At 40.0% G+C, this 12,913-nt stretch overlaps 1 long non-coding RNA gene and 1 pseudogene across 2 annotated transcripts in view; one reads left to right on the top strand and one right to left on the bottom strand.

The window, feature by feature from the left end:
- The window catches only part of LOC146556856 (sodium channel protein type 2 subunit alpha-like), a 56,010-nt pseudogene that overhangs the window by 11,364 nt on the left and 31,733 nt on the right, over positions 1-12,913 (top strand). Inside the window, exons 2-7 of the transcript XR_014889007.1 lie at positions 2,299-2,619; positions 5,964-6,084; positions 6,545-6,632; positions 6,712-6,840; positions 7,064-7,143; positions 8,970-9,173. The product of XR_014889007.1 is annotated as a sodium channel protein type 2 subunit alpha-like (transcript). The remainder of the gene's footprint in view (positions 1-2,298; positions 2,620-5,963; positions 6,085-6,544; positions 6,633-6,711; positions 6,841-7,063; positions 7,144-8,969; positions 9,174-12,913) is intronic.
- On the bottom strand, positions 4,919-10,780 carry LOC146556857 (uncharacterized). The gene is made up of 3 exons (XR_014889008.1): positions 10,585-10,780; positions 9,037-9,091; positions 4,919-5,276 (listed from the first exon to the last, which is right to left on the bottom strand). It is a non-coding gene; the product is annotated as an uncharacterized LOC146556857 (long non-coding RNA).

Below are 12,913 nucleotides of genomic sequence, written 5' to 3'. Positions count from 1 at the left end.
TTTGTTAAGCTGATAGAAATGCTGAATTACCTGCCAGTTAAAAAGAAACATCACTCACTTCATGCTTCCACCTCTTCTGTAGAGTTAGCTAGATGCTGAAGTAGTGTAAACACAACTTACAGTCACCTGCACTTTCTTAAACGCTATAAATGATGCTCTTGAACCTAAAGTAACAAGTCCATTTTGAAAATGTAGTAGAAAGTACAGATATTTGTTTATAAAGGTAGGGAGTAAAATTAAAGAGTTATCAGAAAAATAAATACTCCAGTAATGTACAGATAAAAAAAAAGTGTTTCTACTTCGTTATTTCTGCCCTCTGACAACAAAACACCACTTTCTACAGTACAATATTATTTATTCAAATACTGTTCGTGAGCGTATTGGATTACGGTGTGGTCAAACACTACCTGTTTATGCCCTGTCCTTATCTTCAACATCATGCTGCTCTGTTGTATCATAATTGCTCCTTGGGGATAAATAAAGTCTTTCTGATTCTGACTACTTTTACAACATCAACAACAACAACAAAAAAAACCCTGTAGAATGAAGGAGGGCATCACATAAAAGCTTCCAGTTCATCAAATCTGACTGAGCAGTCCTTACCTTTAAAAACAATCACTTTTCTTCCTTGGTAAATGGTAAATGGCCTGCATTTGTATAGCGCTTTTCTAGTCCCTAAGGATCCCAAAGCGCTTCACACTACATTCAGTCATTCACCCATTCACACATTCACACACTGGCGATGGCAAGCTACATTGTAGCCACAGCTGCCCTGGGGCACACTGACAGAGGGGAGGCTGCCGGACACTGGCGCCACCAGGCCCTCTGACCACCACCAGTAGGCAAACATGGGGTTAGTATCTTGCCCAAGGATATTTGGCATGCAGCCAGGAGGCAGCCTGGGATCGAACCACCGACCTTCTGATTAGTGGCTGACCTGCTCTGCCACCTGAGCTACAGCCACCCATCCTTGCCTGTTCTGTATTATATGTTTCTTAATCTCTGGTGAAGTTATAGCACATTTTCTAAAAAAGTAACTTTTAGCTGCCCCCTTATTAATAGGGGGTCATCCCCTATATATGATGTGTTAGATTTTTACACCAGATGTAAACTGCTACACAATAGAGCTACTATCTGACTTTCTCCCAAGGAAATAAAGCAGCTGTACCTTTAGCTTACAGACAGATTGTGCAACACACTGAACAGAAACAGTGTGTGCGTTTTTTGATATTTGTTGAGCTGTTTGAAATTTGCTTCCGTGTTTAATTGCCACTTAAAAAAACATTACTCCCTTTTATCCTCTTGTGTGACCCTAGAGAGATACGTAAGTGCAATGACCACAAGCTACTCAGATCAGTACTAAAACGCTGTTCTGGATCATTCCAGCCCACTTTAACCCCTGAATGTACTTCTATAAATGATGCATAAATTATGTGTGTGTGTGTGTGGGGGGGGGTTGTTTGTTGGTTTTTTTCCCTTTTTCTTTTCTTCATTGAGATAACAACTGGTGATGGATACACTAGAGGCTGTCTTTTATACGTTGTGGCTTCCTCCATTTAGGTTCAAATTAGTGTGATGCTTGAAAGTGTCCAGTGAAGCGCAATTACTCCCAGCAAATGTCTTAAACCTAAAGTACAAAGTAACAAAGTATTTGTATTTCATTATTACCCATTTCTGCTCTTGGAGAAAGAGAGTACATTCAAACTCGAAGCTTTTTTTTTGTTGCCTTTCGTTTCACACACACATTAAACCACAAAGGTAAAACTGAGTAACGAGGACAATTGATAGACCATTGAGTTTGTGACAATTGCGATTGCATTTGTATCATGCTAAAGCCAGAGAGAGGAACCCAGACAGATAGTAAGCAATCTGTGGGGCTTTTTAGTTCAGCTCAATTGAACCTCAACTTCAGTTCAATTACATTTTATTTATATAGCACCAAATCACAACCCCAGCATTCATATTTAATAGTGCATAGGTATTTCTAACACATCGTACCAGTCAGACCTATTAGTAGATCTAATTTTACCACAGCTGAAAGGAACTTGACAGGTGCATGACAGCTCATAATACCCCCAGTTTTCCTCCAATCAAAGAAGAGAAACAAACCTACCTTCCTCTATTCTACATTAAAACAATTGGTCAGTAAAAATCTGTTGAATTGCAAGTGATTAGTGAGAGGCAAGCCATAACATAACAAGTTTTCATTTGCATCTTTTAGCCAAATAATGGATGTAAAGACAATATAACTCTGCTGTTTATGCTGTTCTGTTTATCATATATTTTCTAACCCTACAGACTTTTTTCTTGTTGGAAGCTAGCTGTTCATTCTGAAGGTGTAGCAAGATGCAAAATGTGGCACAGTTGTTTATGCCACCAAGTCCAGACAGCTTCCGTCCCTTTAGTCGCGAGTCCCTTAAAGCCATCGAAAAACGGATTGCTGAAGAGAATGCCAAGAAACCCAAACAAAAGAAGGAAGAATGCAAAAATAAAATTAAGCTTACACCCAGCCGTGACCTAAAGGAAGGCAAATCACTCCCCCTTGTATATGGGGACATTCCAGATGGCCTGGTGTCGATACCACTGGAGGACCTGGATCCCTACTACAATAATCAGAAGGTAGGTTTGTTTGAATTTAACCTTGAGCACTAAGCTCAAAGTTTAGATCACTGCTCTGAACACAAGAGAATCAGGATTGGATTGTGCCTCATAAGGAAGAAGGCTATTGTGACAAAGAAAACATTTTTCCATTTAGATTAAGTCATCATTTGTGACACTGCATGCAGGTATTATTATGGTACTTTTGGCTTTAAAATGTAAAAATGATTTTAATGACATTTGTCATCAATATATAAAGGTGCTTATTAATTATTGCTGACATTTAGTAAGCAAGATATAACTACTCTTATATCTTAGTCAGCTGGCAGTAGTGTGCAAAAGTCTTGAACCACACTTGATTACCACTGCAAAGGAGGTAATGTTTTTGATATGTGCATGTGTCATTCTGTCTGTAAACACTTTTGATCTGACTCTGTTTTAATATTGATCTGAAGGTTAAAATAAAAATACTGCTTTAAAGAGCTATTTAAAATTCAAAACTACATTTCTTGCTGGCACTGATTGTATTGACAAAATATAGGTATACAGGGAATGATACTGTCATGGTCCTGGGTCATTTTGACCCAGTGTTCTTAGTTTTCCTGTGGTATTGTATTTTGTTCCTTATGTTCATTGGATTGTTTGGTTTGGTATTTGGATTCCCCCTGTGTCCATGCTTTTATTGTGGTGTTTGTTATGGTACCGTGTTCCCGTCCTTTGTGTTCTGTGTTCTCCTCATCCCCTTGTGTATTCATCCTTGTTCTCTGCCTCTCTCTCTCTCTCGGCCTCTTTCTCTGTGTACTGTGTTGTGTTTAAGGTCCACATCTTGGTGTCAGTATTTTCAGTTTCGTGTCCTCCCCGCTCGGTCATGAGTAATTGTCCTCAGCTGTGTTCCCCGTGTGTTCCCACTTCCCTCATTACCTTCTGTGTATTTATGTCAGAGTATCCCTTTGTTCCGTGTTGCGTTGTCCCTCTAGGTCAGGGGTGTCAAACTCAAATACACAGTGGGCCAAAATTCAAAACTGGAACAAAGTCGCGGGCTAACATTAATATTTATTGGAAAAAAAAAAATCTTCCTCTAGATATAAGAATGAATCTTTTCTTATGGACTCAAACACGTTTTGCTGAAAAACTGAATATGGAACAAGCAAAGCTTAATACTAAACAATATATATATTAACTGTATAATACCAGTAGGCCAGCTCTAATAGTAATTTGGTATGGCTTCGCGGGCCACATGTAATTAGGGACAGAGTTTGACACCTATGCTCTAGGTTGTGTGCGTTCCCCTGTGACTTCCCAGCGCCTCAGCTTTAGTTTCTCCCAGTATAGTTTTGTATCACTTCTTATGTTCCTATTAATAAAGACCTGCCTTTTGAGTTTATCCCGCGTGTCTTGAGCCGTGCATTTGGGTCCTCTCTTGCCTTCACATAGCCGCCGCATGACAGATACATGGTAATATCACATTACTTTGACCTTATTTGACCTCTAATTAGAGGTCAGATGTTTGAACTTTCATAAAATGTTTGTATTAGCAAAATTTAGGAAAGGACACTAGTATATGGGGATTCTAAATTTCACATTACTCCATACTTTATGTGACCTCTGATCTCACTTTTATGTTTTCATCATTTTACATCATGTGATATAGAATGTATTATATTTATAAAGAAAGTATTGTCAGCGAAAGAAAATTAGTCTACATAGATTAAAAAAGAATAGAAAATAAGTATGCTTTACATTATGCCAAGTATATTAAAATGTGTTTCAACAGGGCAAATAACAAATGGCTGCACTATGTACTTGCTTTTACCACACTAAAAACATCTTAAAATACATTTAAAAAGAAGAAAGAAAATAAAATGAAGATGTACAAACATAATGCGGTTTCCTTAATAGTAAATAACTGCACAGAGCTGCCTTAGTGGAGGTTTGGACTTTTTGCTTTCAAGGAATCAGACTTTCTTGTCACTTGTAATTCTTGCAAGTGGTGTTGAGCAATAGTTCTCAAGGCTTCCTGAAAAATTTTCTTTGGTCATTGGCTGGTTTTACACTCATTTTCAAAAAAATCCAAACCTATATGGCCATGTATGAAAAACAGATTGCCCCCTAAACTTAATAACTGATGACAAAATTACCCCAAGAGCGCATCGATCATTCATGAAAGAGGTCACAAAAGACCCCAGAATACATCCAAAGAACCGCAAGTCTTATTTTCCCCACTTAAGGTCAGTGTTTATGACTCCACCATAAGAATAGAAAAAGAATAAAACAGAATAGCTCTTTATTGTCATTGTACATGTACAATGAATTTATGGGTGTTCCAAGCAAACTGTGCAAAAATTCAATATAAATAGTAAGGTGAGGAATAAATAACAAACAGGGGAGATACACACAATCAAGAGGAAAATATACAAACTAGAGGAATATATGCAGGGGTGTCTTCAAAATGCCTTGGAAATAGTGACAGGGTTTGAGTATAAAGTCCATGTGTAGGTGCCTTGAGTGATGGAGAGTTACTCAGACCGTGGCTCAGATTGCTTTCTTTTCATCATCACCCTTCATCTCCGTTTGTCACGTCACATCTGCCCTTAACAAATAGGAAAAAATCCAGCCAGAATAAATCCTGACACAGGACCTGAGCAAAGCATCTGGTTGTTGACTTCATAAACAGCCATCTGTAAAACATGGTGAAGTCTCTGTCAGAGCTACATTTCAGCCAGTGGTGGTGGAGATCTTGTCAAATTTAATGTAATTATGAACACAGAAATGTGCTGACAGATTTTCTTATACCTTCCTATACCATCTGGAAAGCGCATGACTAGTAATCATTCACATTTTTCTGCATGACAATGATCCCAAACACACTAACAATGAAGTAAAAGCATACCCAGATTGGAAAACACACAGTGAAATACTATCAGGTCTCCTAGGAGCCCAAACCTTAAGATTACTGAAGCAGTTTGGGATCATCTTGACAGAACAGGAAAAAAAGCAGCCAACATCCAAAGAAGAGCATTGGAAGCTCCCTCAAGAACTATGTCTGAAGACTACTTAAAGCAATTCCAATGAAAGCTTGCCTAAGACATTTCAAGCTGTAAAATAAAGGTGGTCATACCAAATATTGACAAACTCTGCACAAACTCTGTTTTTGCCTTATATATTGTATTTCTATATATGTTTGCAGATGTCTCAATAAATCTCTCAATATTTAAAAATTTTAAATATAAAAAGTGGCTCAACACTTTTGCAAGTATTATATGTTATATAGATGTAAATTATAATGATACAATGCAAGACAGCGAAAGAGTATCCATATGTATAAGAGTATAAAGATGTATAAATGTCTGTCTTTTCTCTCCCAGACTTTCATTGTATTAAACAAAGGAAAGGTCATTTTTCGCTTCAATGCCAGTCCAGCCTTGTACCTCCTGAGTGCCTTCAACCCTCTACGAAGGCTATCAATTCAGATTCTAGTACACTCATATCCTTTTATTGGGATATGAATCTGATACGCATGAATAATGTTGATGCTGAGCTGTCTGCTGATGTAAGCCCAGGGTTTTGATGCATTCTCAATCATCCAGGAAAGTAAATCTCCAAAAGTTGATTCATGGCCATTGATCAGTGGTCTTTGATCAGTGGGTTTTGGTCAGCGGTTGATGATCAATGGTCATGAGAATTTGCATAATTAAGATTACTGACCTCCAAGCCCATTGTTCCTTCAGTCATTATGCAAATGTGCTGTTTATAAGATTGGGGAAAACTGTAGTCAGCTTGGATGAGTGACGAAATGTTTCTCCCACAAAACGCTACGTCCAGATGAACAGAATCAACTTTTGGAGATAAGCCCAGGGTTACATGTTCACGTTGTTACTTTATTTATACGGGAAAAAAAATACTTTCACAACAAAATCTGTTACTTCCTTGACAACAGCCTGTAAATTGTTCAGCGTGGTGATCATGTGCACTATTCTCACTAACTGTGCATTTATGACACTGAGCGATCCCCCTGAGTGGGCAAAGAACGTGGAGTAAGTGTTCTACAAACATACATAACATACACACAGTGTAGATACTGTGAAGAGTAACTGGTGTTCCTTTTTCTAACAGGTACACATTTACAGCGATTTACACCTTTGAATCCCTCGTTAAAATTTTAGCTCGGGGGTTCTGTATAGGAAAGTTCACATTTCTAAGAGATCCCTGGAATTGGCTGGATTTCTCTGTCGTTGTCATGGCGTAAGTACAGGGCTTTTTCATTATTTTTGTAGTTTTTGTCACACATCTGGAATTGACTCGCCAAAGAAAAAAATAATCAGGCTTTTATAAACAGAGACATTGCTTGTTGGTGTTATTTTTTGGTACTGACTGTAGCTTCATTATTACTGTTTTTGCATGGTTCTATGTTACACCTACTGTCATCTCTGTAAATTTTCTAAAATAATTATAATTGTTCTTGCAGGTATGTACCCCTGGGCAATGTTTCAGTCCTTCGGACATTCAGAGTACTAAGAGCTTTCAAAGCAGTTTCTGTCATTCCAGGTAAGCAGTTACCATTTTTGTTTTGTTCTTTTATGTTTTAATAATTATATATAATAATTAATTGGATCCCTTTTGGTGCGTGGATATTTTCCTCTCGCTTAACTGTGGACCTTTCTGTGAGCTACACAAGAAGAGCTAATTTTGTTTGCACAGTTATTCTGTGAACTGTGCAATTTTGTTTGTCCATGGAGCAAAATGCAAAACCATGTACTGCTCTACCACTTGGATCTCTAACTAGTTTATAGTATAATTTAGCCTCCACCCACTTTTCATATGGTTAAAGAAGCCATACTATTCCATAAAGGGTGGTCTTATTAGTGTCTTATTGGTGAAGGCATGTCTTCCATTTTACTGTTTTCTGGCTTATAGACACATTCAGATTTCTTAGATAAATCAATCTCGAGTTAGAAAATACATGTTAATAAATGATAAGTTGGCTTACATGACTTAGGATGCATGTCATCTTATGACTGGTTCTATAGATGGCAATAAAAAAGACAAAGAGTGCTCTCATTCTAAGTCCATGAATGCTCAAATGAAATCAAAGGAGCTTGCAAAGAAAAGCGTCTGGACTTCTTTAAGTTGCTTGAAGACGTTTCACCTCTCATCCGAGAAGCTTCTTCAGTTCTAAGGTCAAATGGTGGAGAGTCCCAGATATAAACCTAGTGGGAGTTTCCCCCCACAGAGGGACAAAAGGACCCCCTGATGATCCTCTAATCGCCTGAGCCAAGGTGTGAAACTGGGTGTGGGTCCCAATCAGCCAGAGTTTCGGGTGAGCTCATTGTGAAACCTGGCCCCACCTTATCATGTGAATTCCTGAGGTCAGATGTCCCAGTGGGCATTAAGGCATCTGGGAAGGGATCTCAAAACTGGATTATAGATGGCAGAGAGTTGGTGTCTTAACAATGTGGTGTATGCTGTACAGTGCAGCGAGGAATGCCCAGACCTCTACATTGGAGAGACCAAACAGCCACTTCACAAGCGCATGGCACAACACAGAAGAGCCACCTCCACAGGACAAGACTCAGCAGTCCATCTGCATCTTAAGGATAAAGGACACTCTTTCGAGGATGCCAATGTTCACATTTTGGACAGAGAGGACAGATGGTTTGAAAGAGGAGTGAAAGAAGCCATCTATGTCCACTGTGAGCGACCATCTTTGAATAGAGGCGGGGGTTTACGACACCAACTCTCTGCCATCTATAATCCAGTTTTGAGATCCCTTCCCAGACGCCTTAACGCCCACTCACATCCTGGGCCATCTGACCTCAGGAATTCGCATGATAAGTTGGGGCCAGGTTTCACAATGAGCTCACCCGAAACTCTGGCTGATTGGGACCCACGCCCAGTTTCACACCTTGGCTCAGGCGATTAGAGGATCATCAGGGGGTCCTTTTGTCCCTCTGTGGGGGGTTACTCCCACTAGGTTTATATCTGGGACTCTCCACCATTTGACCTTAGAACTGAAGAAGCTTCTCGGATGAGAGGTGAAACGTCTTCAAGCAACTTAAAGAAGTCCAGACGCTTTTCTTTGCAAGCTCCTTTGACTACGATGACCTGGATGACTGAGAACCTTCACAGACCTATAGCTCAAATGAAATATGCTATAAATACAGCTACAAAGCCTTCTAAAATTTCCAAAAATGGATTGAATAATGGCGGCACCATTGAACAAGGAAAAAGAATATATTGAATAAAGACGCCATTGTTGACAGTAAGTGTTTCTAAAGATAAAATCCACTGGCATCACTTTGTATTGTTTGCTTATACATGCTAATAATATTTACTGTTTCTTAACTGACTGTAATCAATTTTGTGTTTGACAGGCATAAAAGCCATCATTAGTGCATTGTTCCAGTCTGTGAAGAAACTCACTGATGTGATGAGTCTCACCGTTTTCTGCTTGAGCGTCTTTGCCCTAATAGGGTTACAACTGTTTATGGGCAATCTGAAAAATAAGTGCATACGAGAAGATTTTTCAAAAGGTTATTGGAATAACACAAATGCGACTGTGGACTTTGAAAACATGAGTGAGTATTTGATTTTCCTCTTTAATGCTTTTTTAACACTGTCACAGTACACACACACAAATAAATATATATATATATATATATATATATATATATATATATATTAGGGGTGCAACGATACACAAAATTCACGGTTCGGTTCGGTTCGATACTTTGGTGTCACGGTTCGATATTTTTTCGATACAAAAAAATGTTCATGCCTCTTTAATTTGTCATTTATTAAAATTATAAATATATATTTTAACTCAAAAGTACAGTTTTTAAATTTAACCCTAACCCTTGTGCGCGTTTTTTATTTTGACAGCGAATGCGCACCTGCGGACCACTTATGTGCAGCCCTGGTTATTTAGCTCGTCATATTGCAGCCACAGAAATTCTTTTGTCCATGAAACCATAAAGCTGCACTTTCTTTTTGCCTTATAGTCTCATTTGTCATAACTTCTCCATTTTGTGGTAAGCTTTTCTTTGGCTGTCACTTCTTCACCCCGACCTGTCTTATTTGGCTCAGCAGAACTGAAATATATATCCTGCTGCTTTTACACACGCACTCACACACATAACGCTCAGCGATTCTCTGCGCGATCAACCTCTCACATGTTTAAGCTTGCTGCGGGAGATTTCACTTGTCATGTTTGCATAGTAAGCTAACGATTAATAAGACGATGTCAGAGGAATTGGTGCACAAATTATCATCACTCACAGATCAGTGCTGTCATTGCAAAGTGAAAGCAAAAAAACAAGCGCAAATTCAAACGCGATTTCAATATGTCACATATTGACAGTGGCTCACCGATGCCAATGACATAATTACCCAGCTACATTTCTGAAAGAATGCAAAAGCATTGACATATATTTTTCCTACAATAGCCCGACGGGCAGGGAAGAGATAGATTTTTGTAGCCCGACTGGAAAGATCGCTAGCTCCAGGACGTCAGGCTAGCGATTTTGCAAGCCCTGTATCTGATTGAGGAATCACTCATCTTTGGAAAAGAGAGTTTATTACAGAGAAATGTCTCTTTCCAAACTAAAAGCTATACTATCCGCTTCTTCTGGGCTATATTCTCAGCAGCATAAGGAGAATCACGTGCTAACAGCTGTCTAAATGACTCGGCTAAAGTTAGTAGCATGCTTGTTGTTTTTGTCTTTGCACTAGGATGATGTCGGCGTAAATGTGCAGTCATATTCGTTGTGTTCCCACTAGTGCTTTCAGGTTAATCTCGTTGAAATGACCTTAACGCCACAACACGGCAAATCTCCGTTAACGAGCTACCGCCGATCGCCCCGTGCATGGGGCTAGACGGCCAACACGTTAACGAGCTAACTGCGCTAACACACTAGTTCACACCAATGTAATTAAGCATTGCATGGCACATCCAACATACTGTTTTACTTTAGTCCATGACTCGCTTACCTTCAGGGTCATACGTCACATGAAAACCAAAATAATTCCAAACGCCAGATCTGAATGAGAGTGGGGGAGGTCCATCTTGCAAGGAGAGCTTAACTTCTGTCTCGCTAGCTTGCCCTGCGCTCTTCCTCCTGACTATGCTGTCTGTGTTGAGCGCTCAGTGGATCTGCGCTCGACAGTGCAGCCTAGGCGGAGTAGTCGAACGCAGATTCACTGAGCGCTCAACACAGACAGCATCGTCAGAAGGAAAGTTGATAAAATAAATTACAAATGTTGTATTGTTCGATACATATGCGTACCGAACCGAAAGCACTGTATCGAACGGTTCAATATCGATACGAATATCGTTGCACCCCTAATATATATATATATATATATATATATATATATATATATATATATATATATATATATATATAAACACCCAGCACGCCCCTGCGGGCGGTTCATCCTTCAAGCTCGGGTCCTCTACCAGAGGCCTGGGAGCTTGAGGGTCCTGCGCAGTATCTTAGCTGTTCCCAGGACTGCGCTCTTCTGGACAGAGATCTCCGATGTTGTTCCTGGGATCTGCTGGAGCCACTCGCCTAGCTTGGGAGTCACCGCACCTAGTGCTCCGATTACCACGGGGACCACCGTTACCTTCACCCTCCACATCCTCTCGAGCTCTTCTCTGAGCCCTTGGTATTTCTCCAGCTTCTCGTGTTCCTTCTTCCTGATATTGCTGTCATTCGGAACCGCTACATCAATCACTACGGCCGTCTTCTTCTGTTTGTCTACCACCACTATGTCTGGTTGGGTAGCCACCACCATTTTGTCTGTCTGTATCTGGAAGTCCCACAGGATCTTAGCTCGGTCATTCTCCACCACCCTTGGGGGCATCTCCCATTTTGACCTCGGGACTTCCAGGTTATACTCGGCACAGATGTTCCTGTGTGTGTGTATATATATATATATATATATATATATATATATATATATATATATATATAAGAGAGAGAGAGTCAGTTTTAACAGGAGAAGGTGGCATGCTCCCCCCTGCCTGTTTATGTAAGAGACCATTCCACCATATGTGGGGGTATTTGTAGCTGATCAAGCGCTACGACAAAACTGGCTTACATAAGGACCGCTCCAGGAAAGAAAGACCAAGAGCTACCTCTGCTGCTGAGAGAAAATTCATCTGAGTCAAGCCTCAGAGTTGTGCTTATTTGTAGTATGCTTTCATTTCAGAGTGGAAAGAAACAATAATCTGCATATTTTTCAATAAAAAAATTGGGGTGTTCTAAAACTTTTGAGTGGTAGTGTAGTAGTGGTGGGCAAGCAGAGGAAGATAGCTGTAGTGATAAATGTAGCTATACCGAGTGAGAGCAAAATCAGGAAGAAGAAAGCTTGAGGGTCCTGATCAGTATCTTTGCTGCTTCTAGGACTGCACTCTTCCCAGCAGAGACCTTGGATGTTGTTCCTGGGATCTGCTGGAGCCACTCACCTAGCTTGGTGGTCACTGTACCAAAATAGTTTGATAGTAATAGTGATAGATGTCTTCTTAATTCAAATAAATCGTGGGCCATAGAGTAAGAATGTCAAGGTCCTGGGTCTGCAACCCGGTATTTGTGTTCAGGCTCTGAATGAATATTCTTTGATTTAGTGTTATTCATGTTTTCCTTATTTGTCTCCATGTGTTATATACAGTGGGGCAAAAAAGTATTTAGTCAGCCACCGATTGTGCAAGTTCCCCCACTTAAAATGATGACAGAGGTCAGTAATTTGCACCAGAGGTACACTTCAACTGTGAGAGACAGAATGTGAAAAAAAAATCCATGAATTCACATGGTAGGATTTGTAAAGAATTTATTCGTAAATTAGGGTGGAAAATAAGTATTTGGTCACCTCAAACAAGGAAAATATCTGGCTCTCACAGACCTGTAACGTCTTCTGTAAGAAGCTTTTCTGTCCCCCACTCGTTACCTGTATGAATGGCACCTGTTTGAACTCATCATCTGTATAAAAGACACCTGTCCACAGCCTCAAACAGTCAGACTCCAAACTCCGCCATGGCCAAGACCAAAGAGCTTTTGAAGGACACCAGGAAAAGTATTGTAGACCTGCACCAGACTGGGAAGAGTGAATCTACAATAGGCAAGCAGCTTGGTGTGAAAAAATCAACTGTGGGAGCAATCATCAGAAAATGGAAGACATACAAGACCACTGATAATCTCCCTCGATCTGGGGCTCCACGCAAGATCTCATCCCGTGGGGTCAAAATGATCATGAGAACGGTGAGCAAAGATCCCAGAACCACACGGGGGGAGCTGGTGAATGACCTGCAGAGAGCTGG

Source organism: Mchenga conophoros, linkage group LG16, assembly GCF_057382185.1.
Source record: "Mchenga conophoros isolate Kocher_MC1m ecotype Shallow Benthic linkage group LG16, M_conophoros_male_GT1.1, whole genome shotgun sequence".
Lineage (NCBI taxonomy): Eukaryota > Metazoa > Chordata > Actinopteri > Cichliformes > Cichlidae > Mchenga > Mchenga conophoros.
This window is presented reverse-complemented; position numbering and strand designations above follow the sequence as displayed.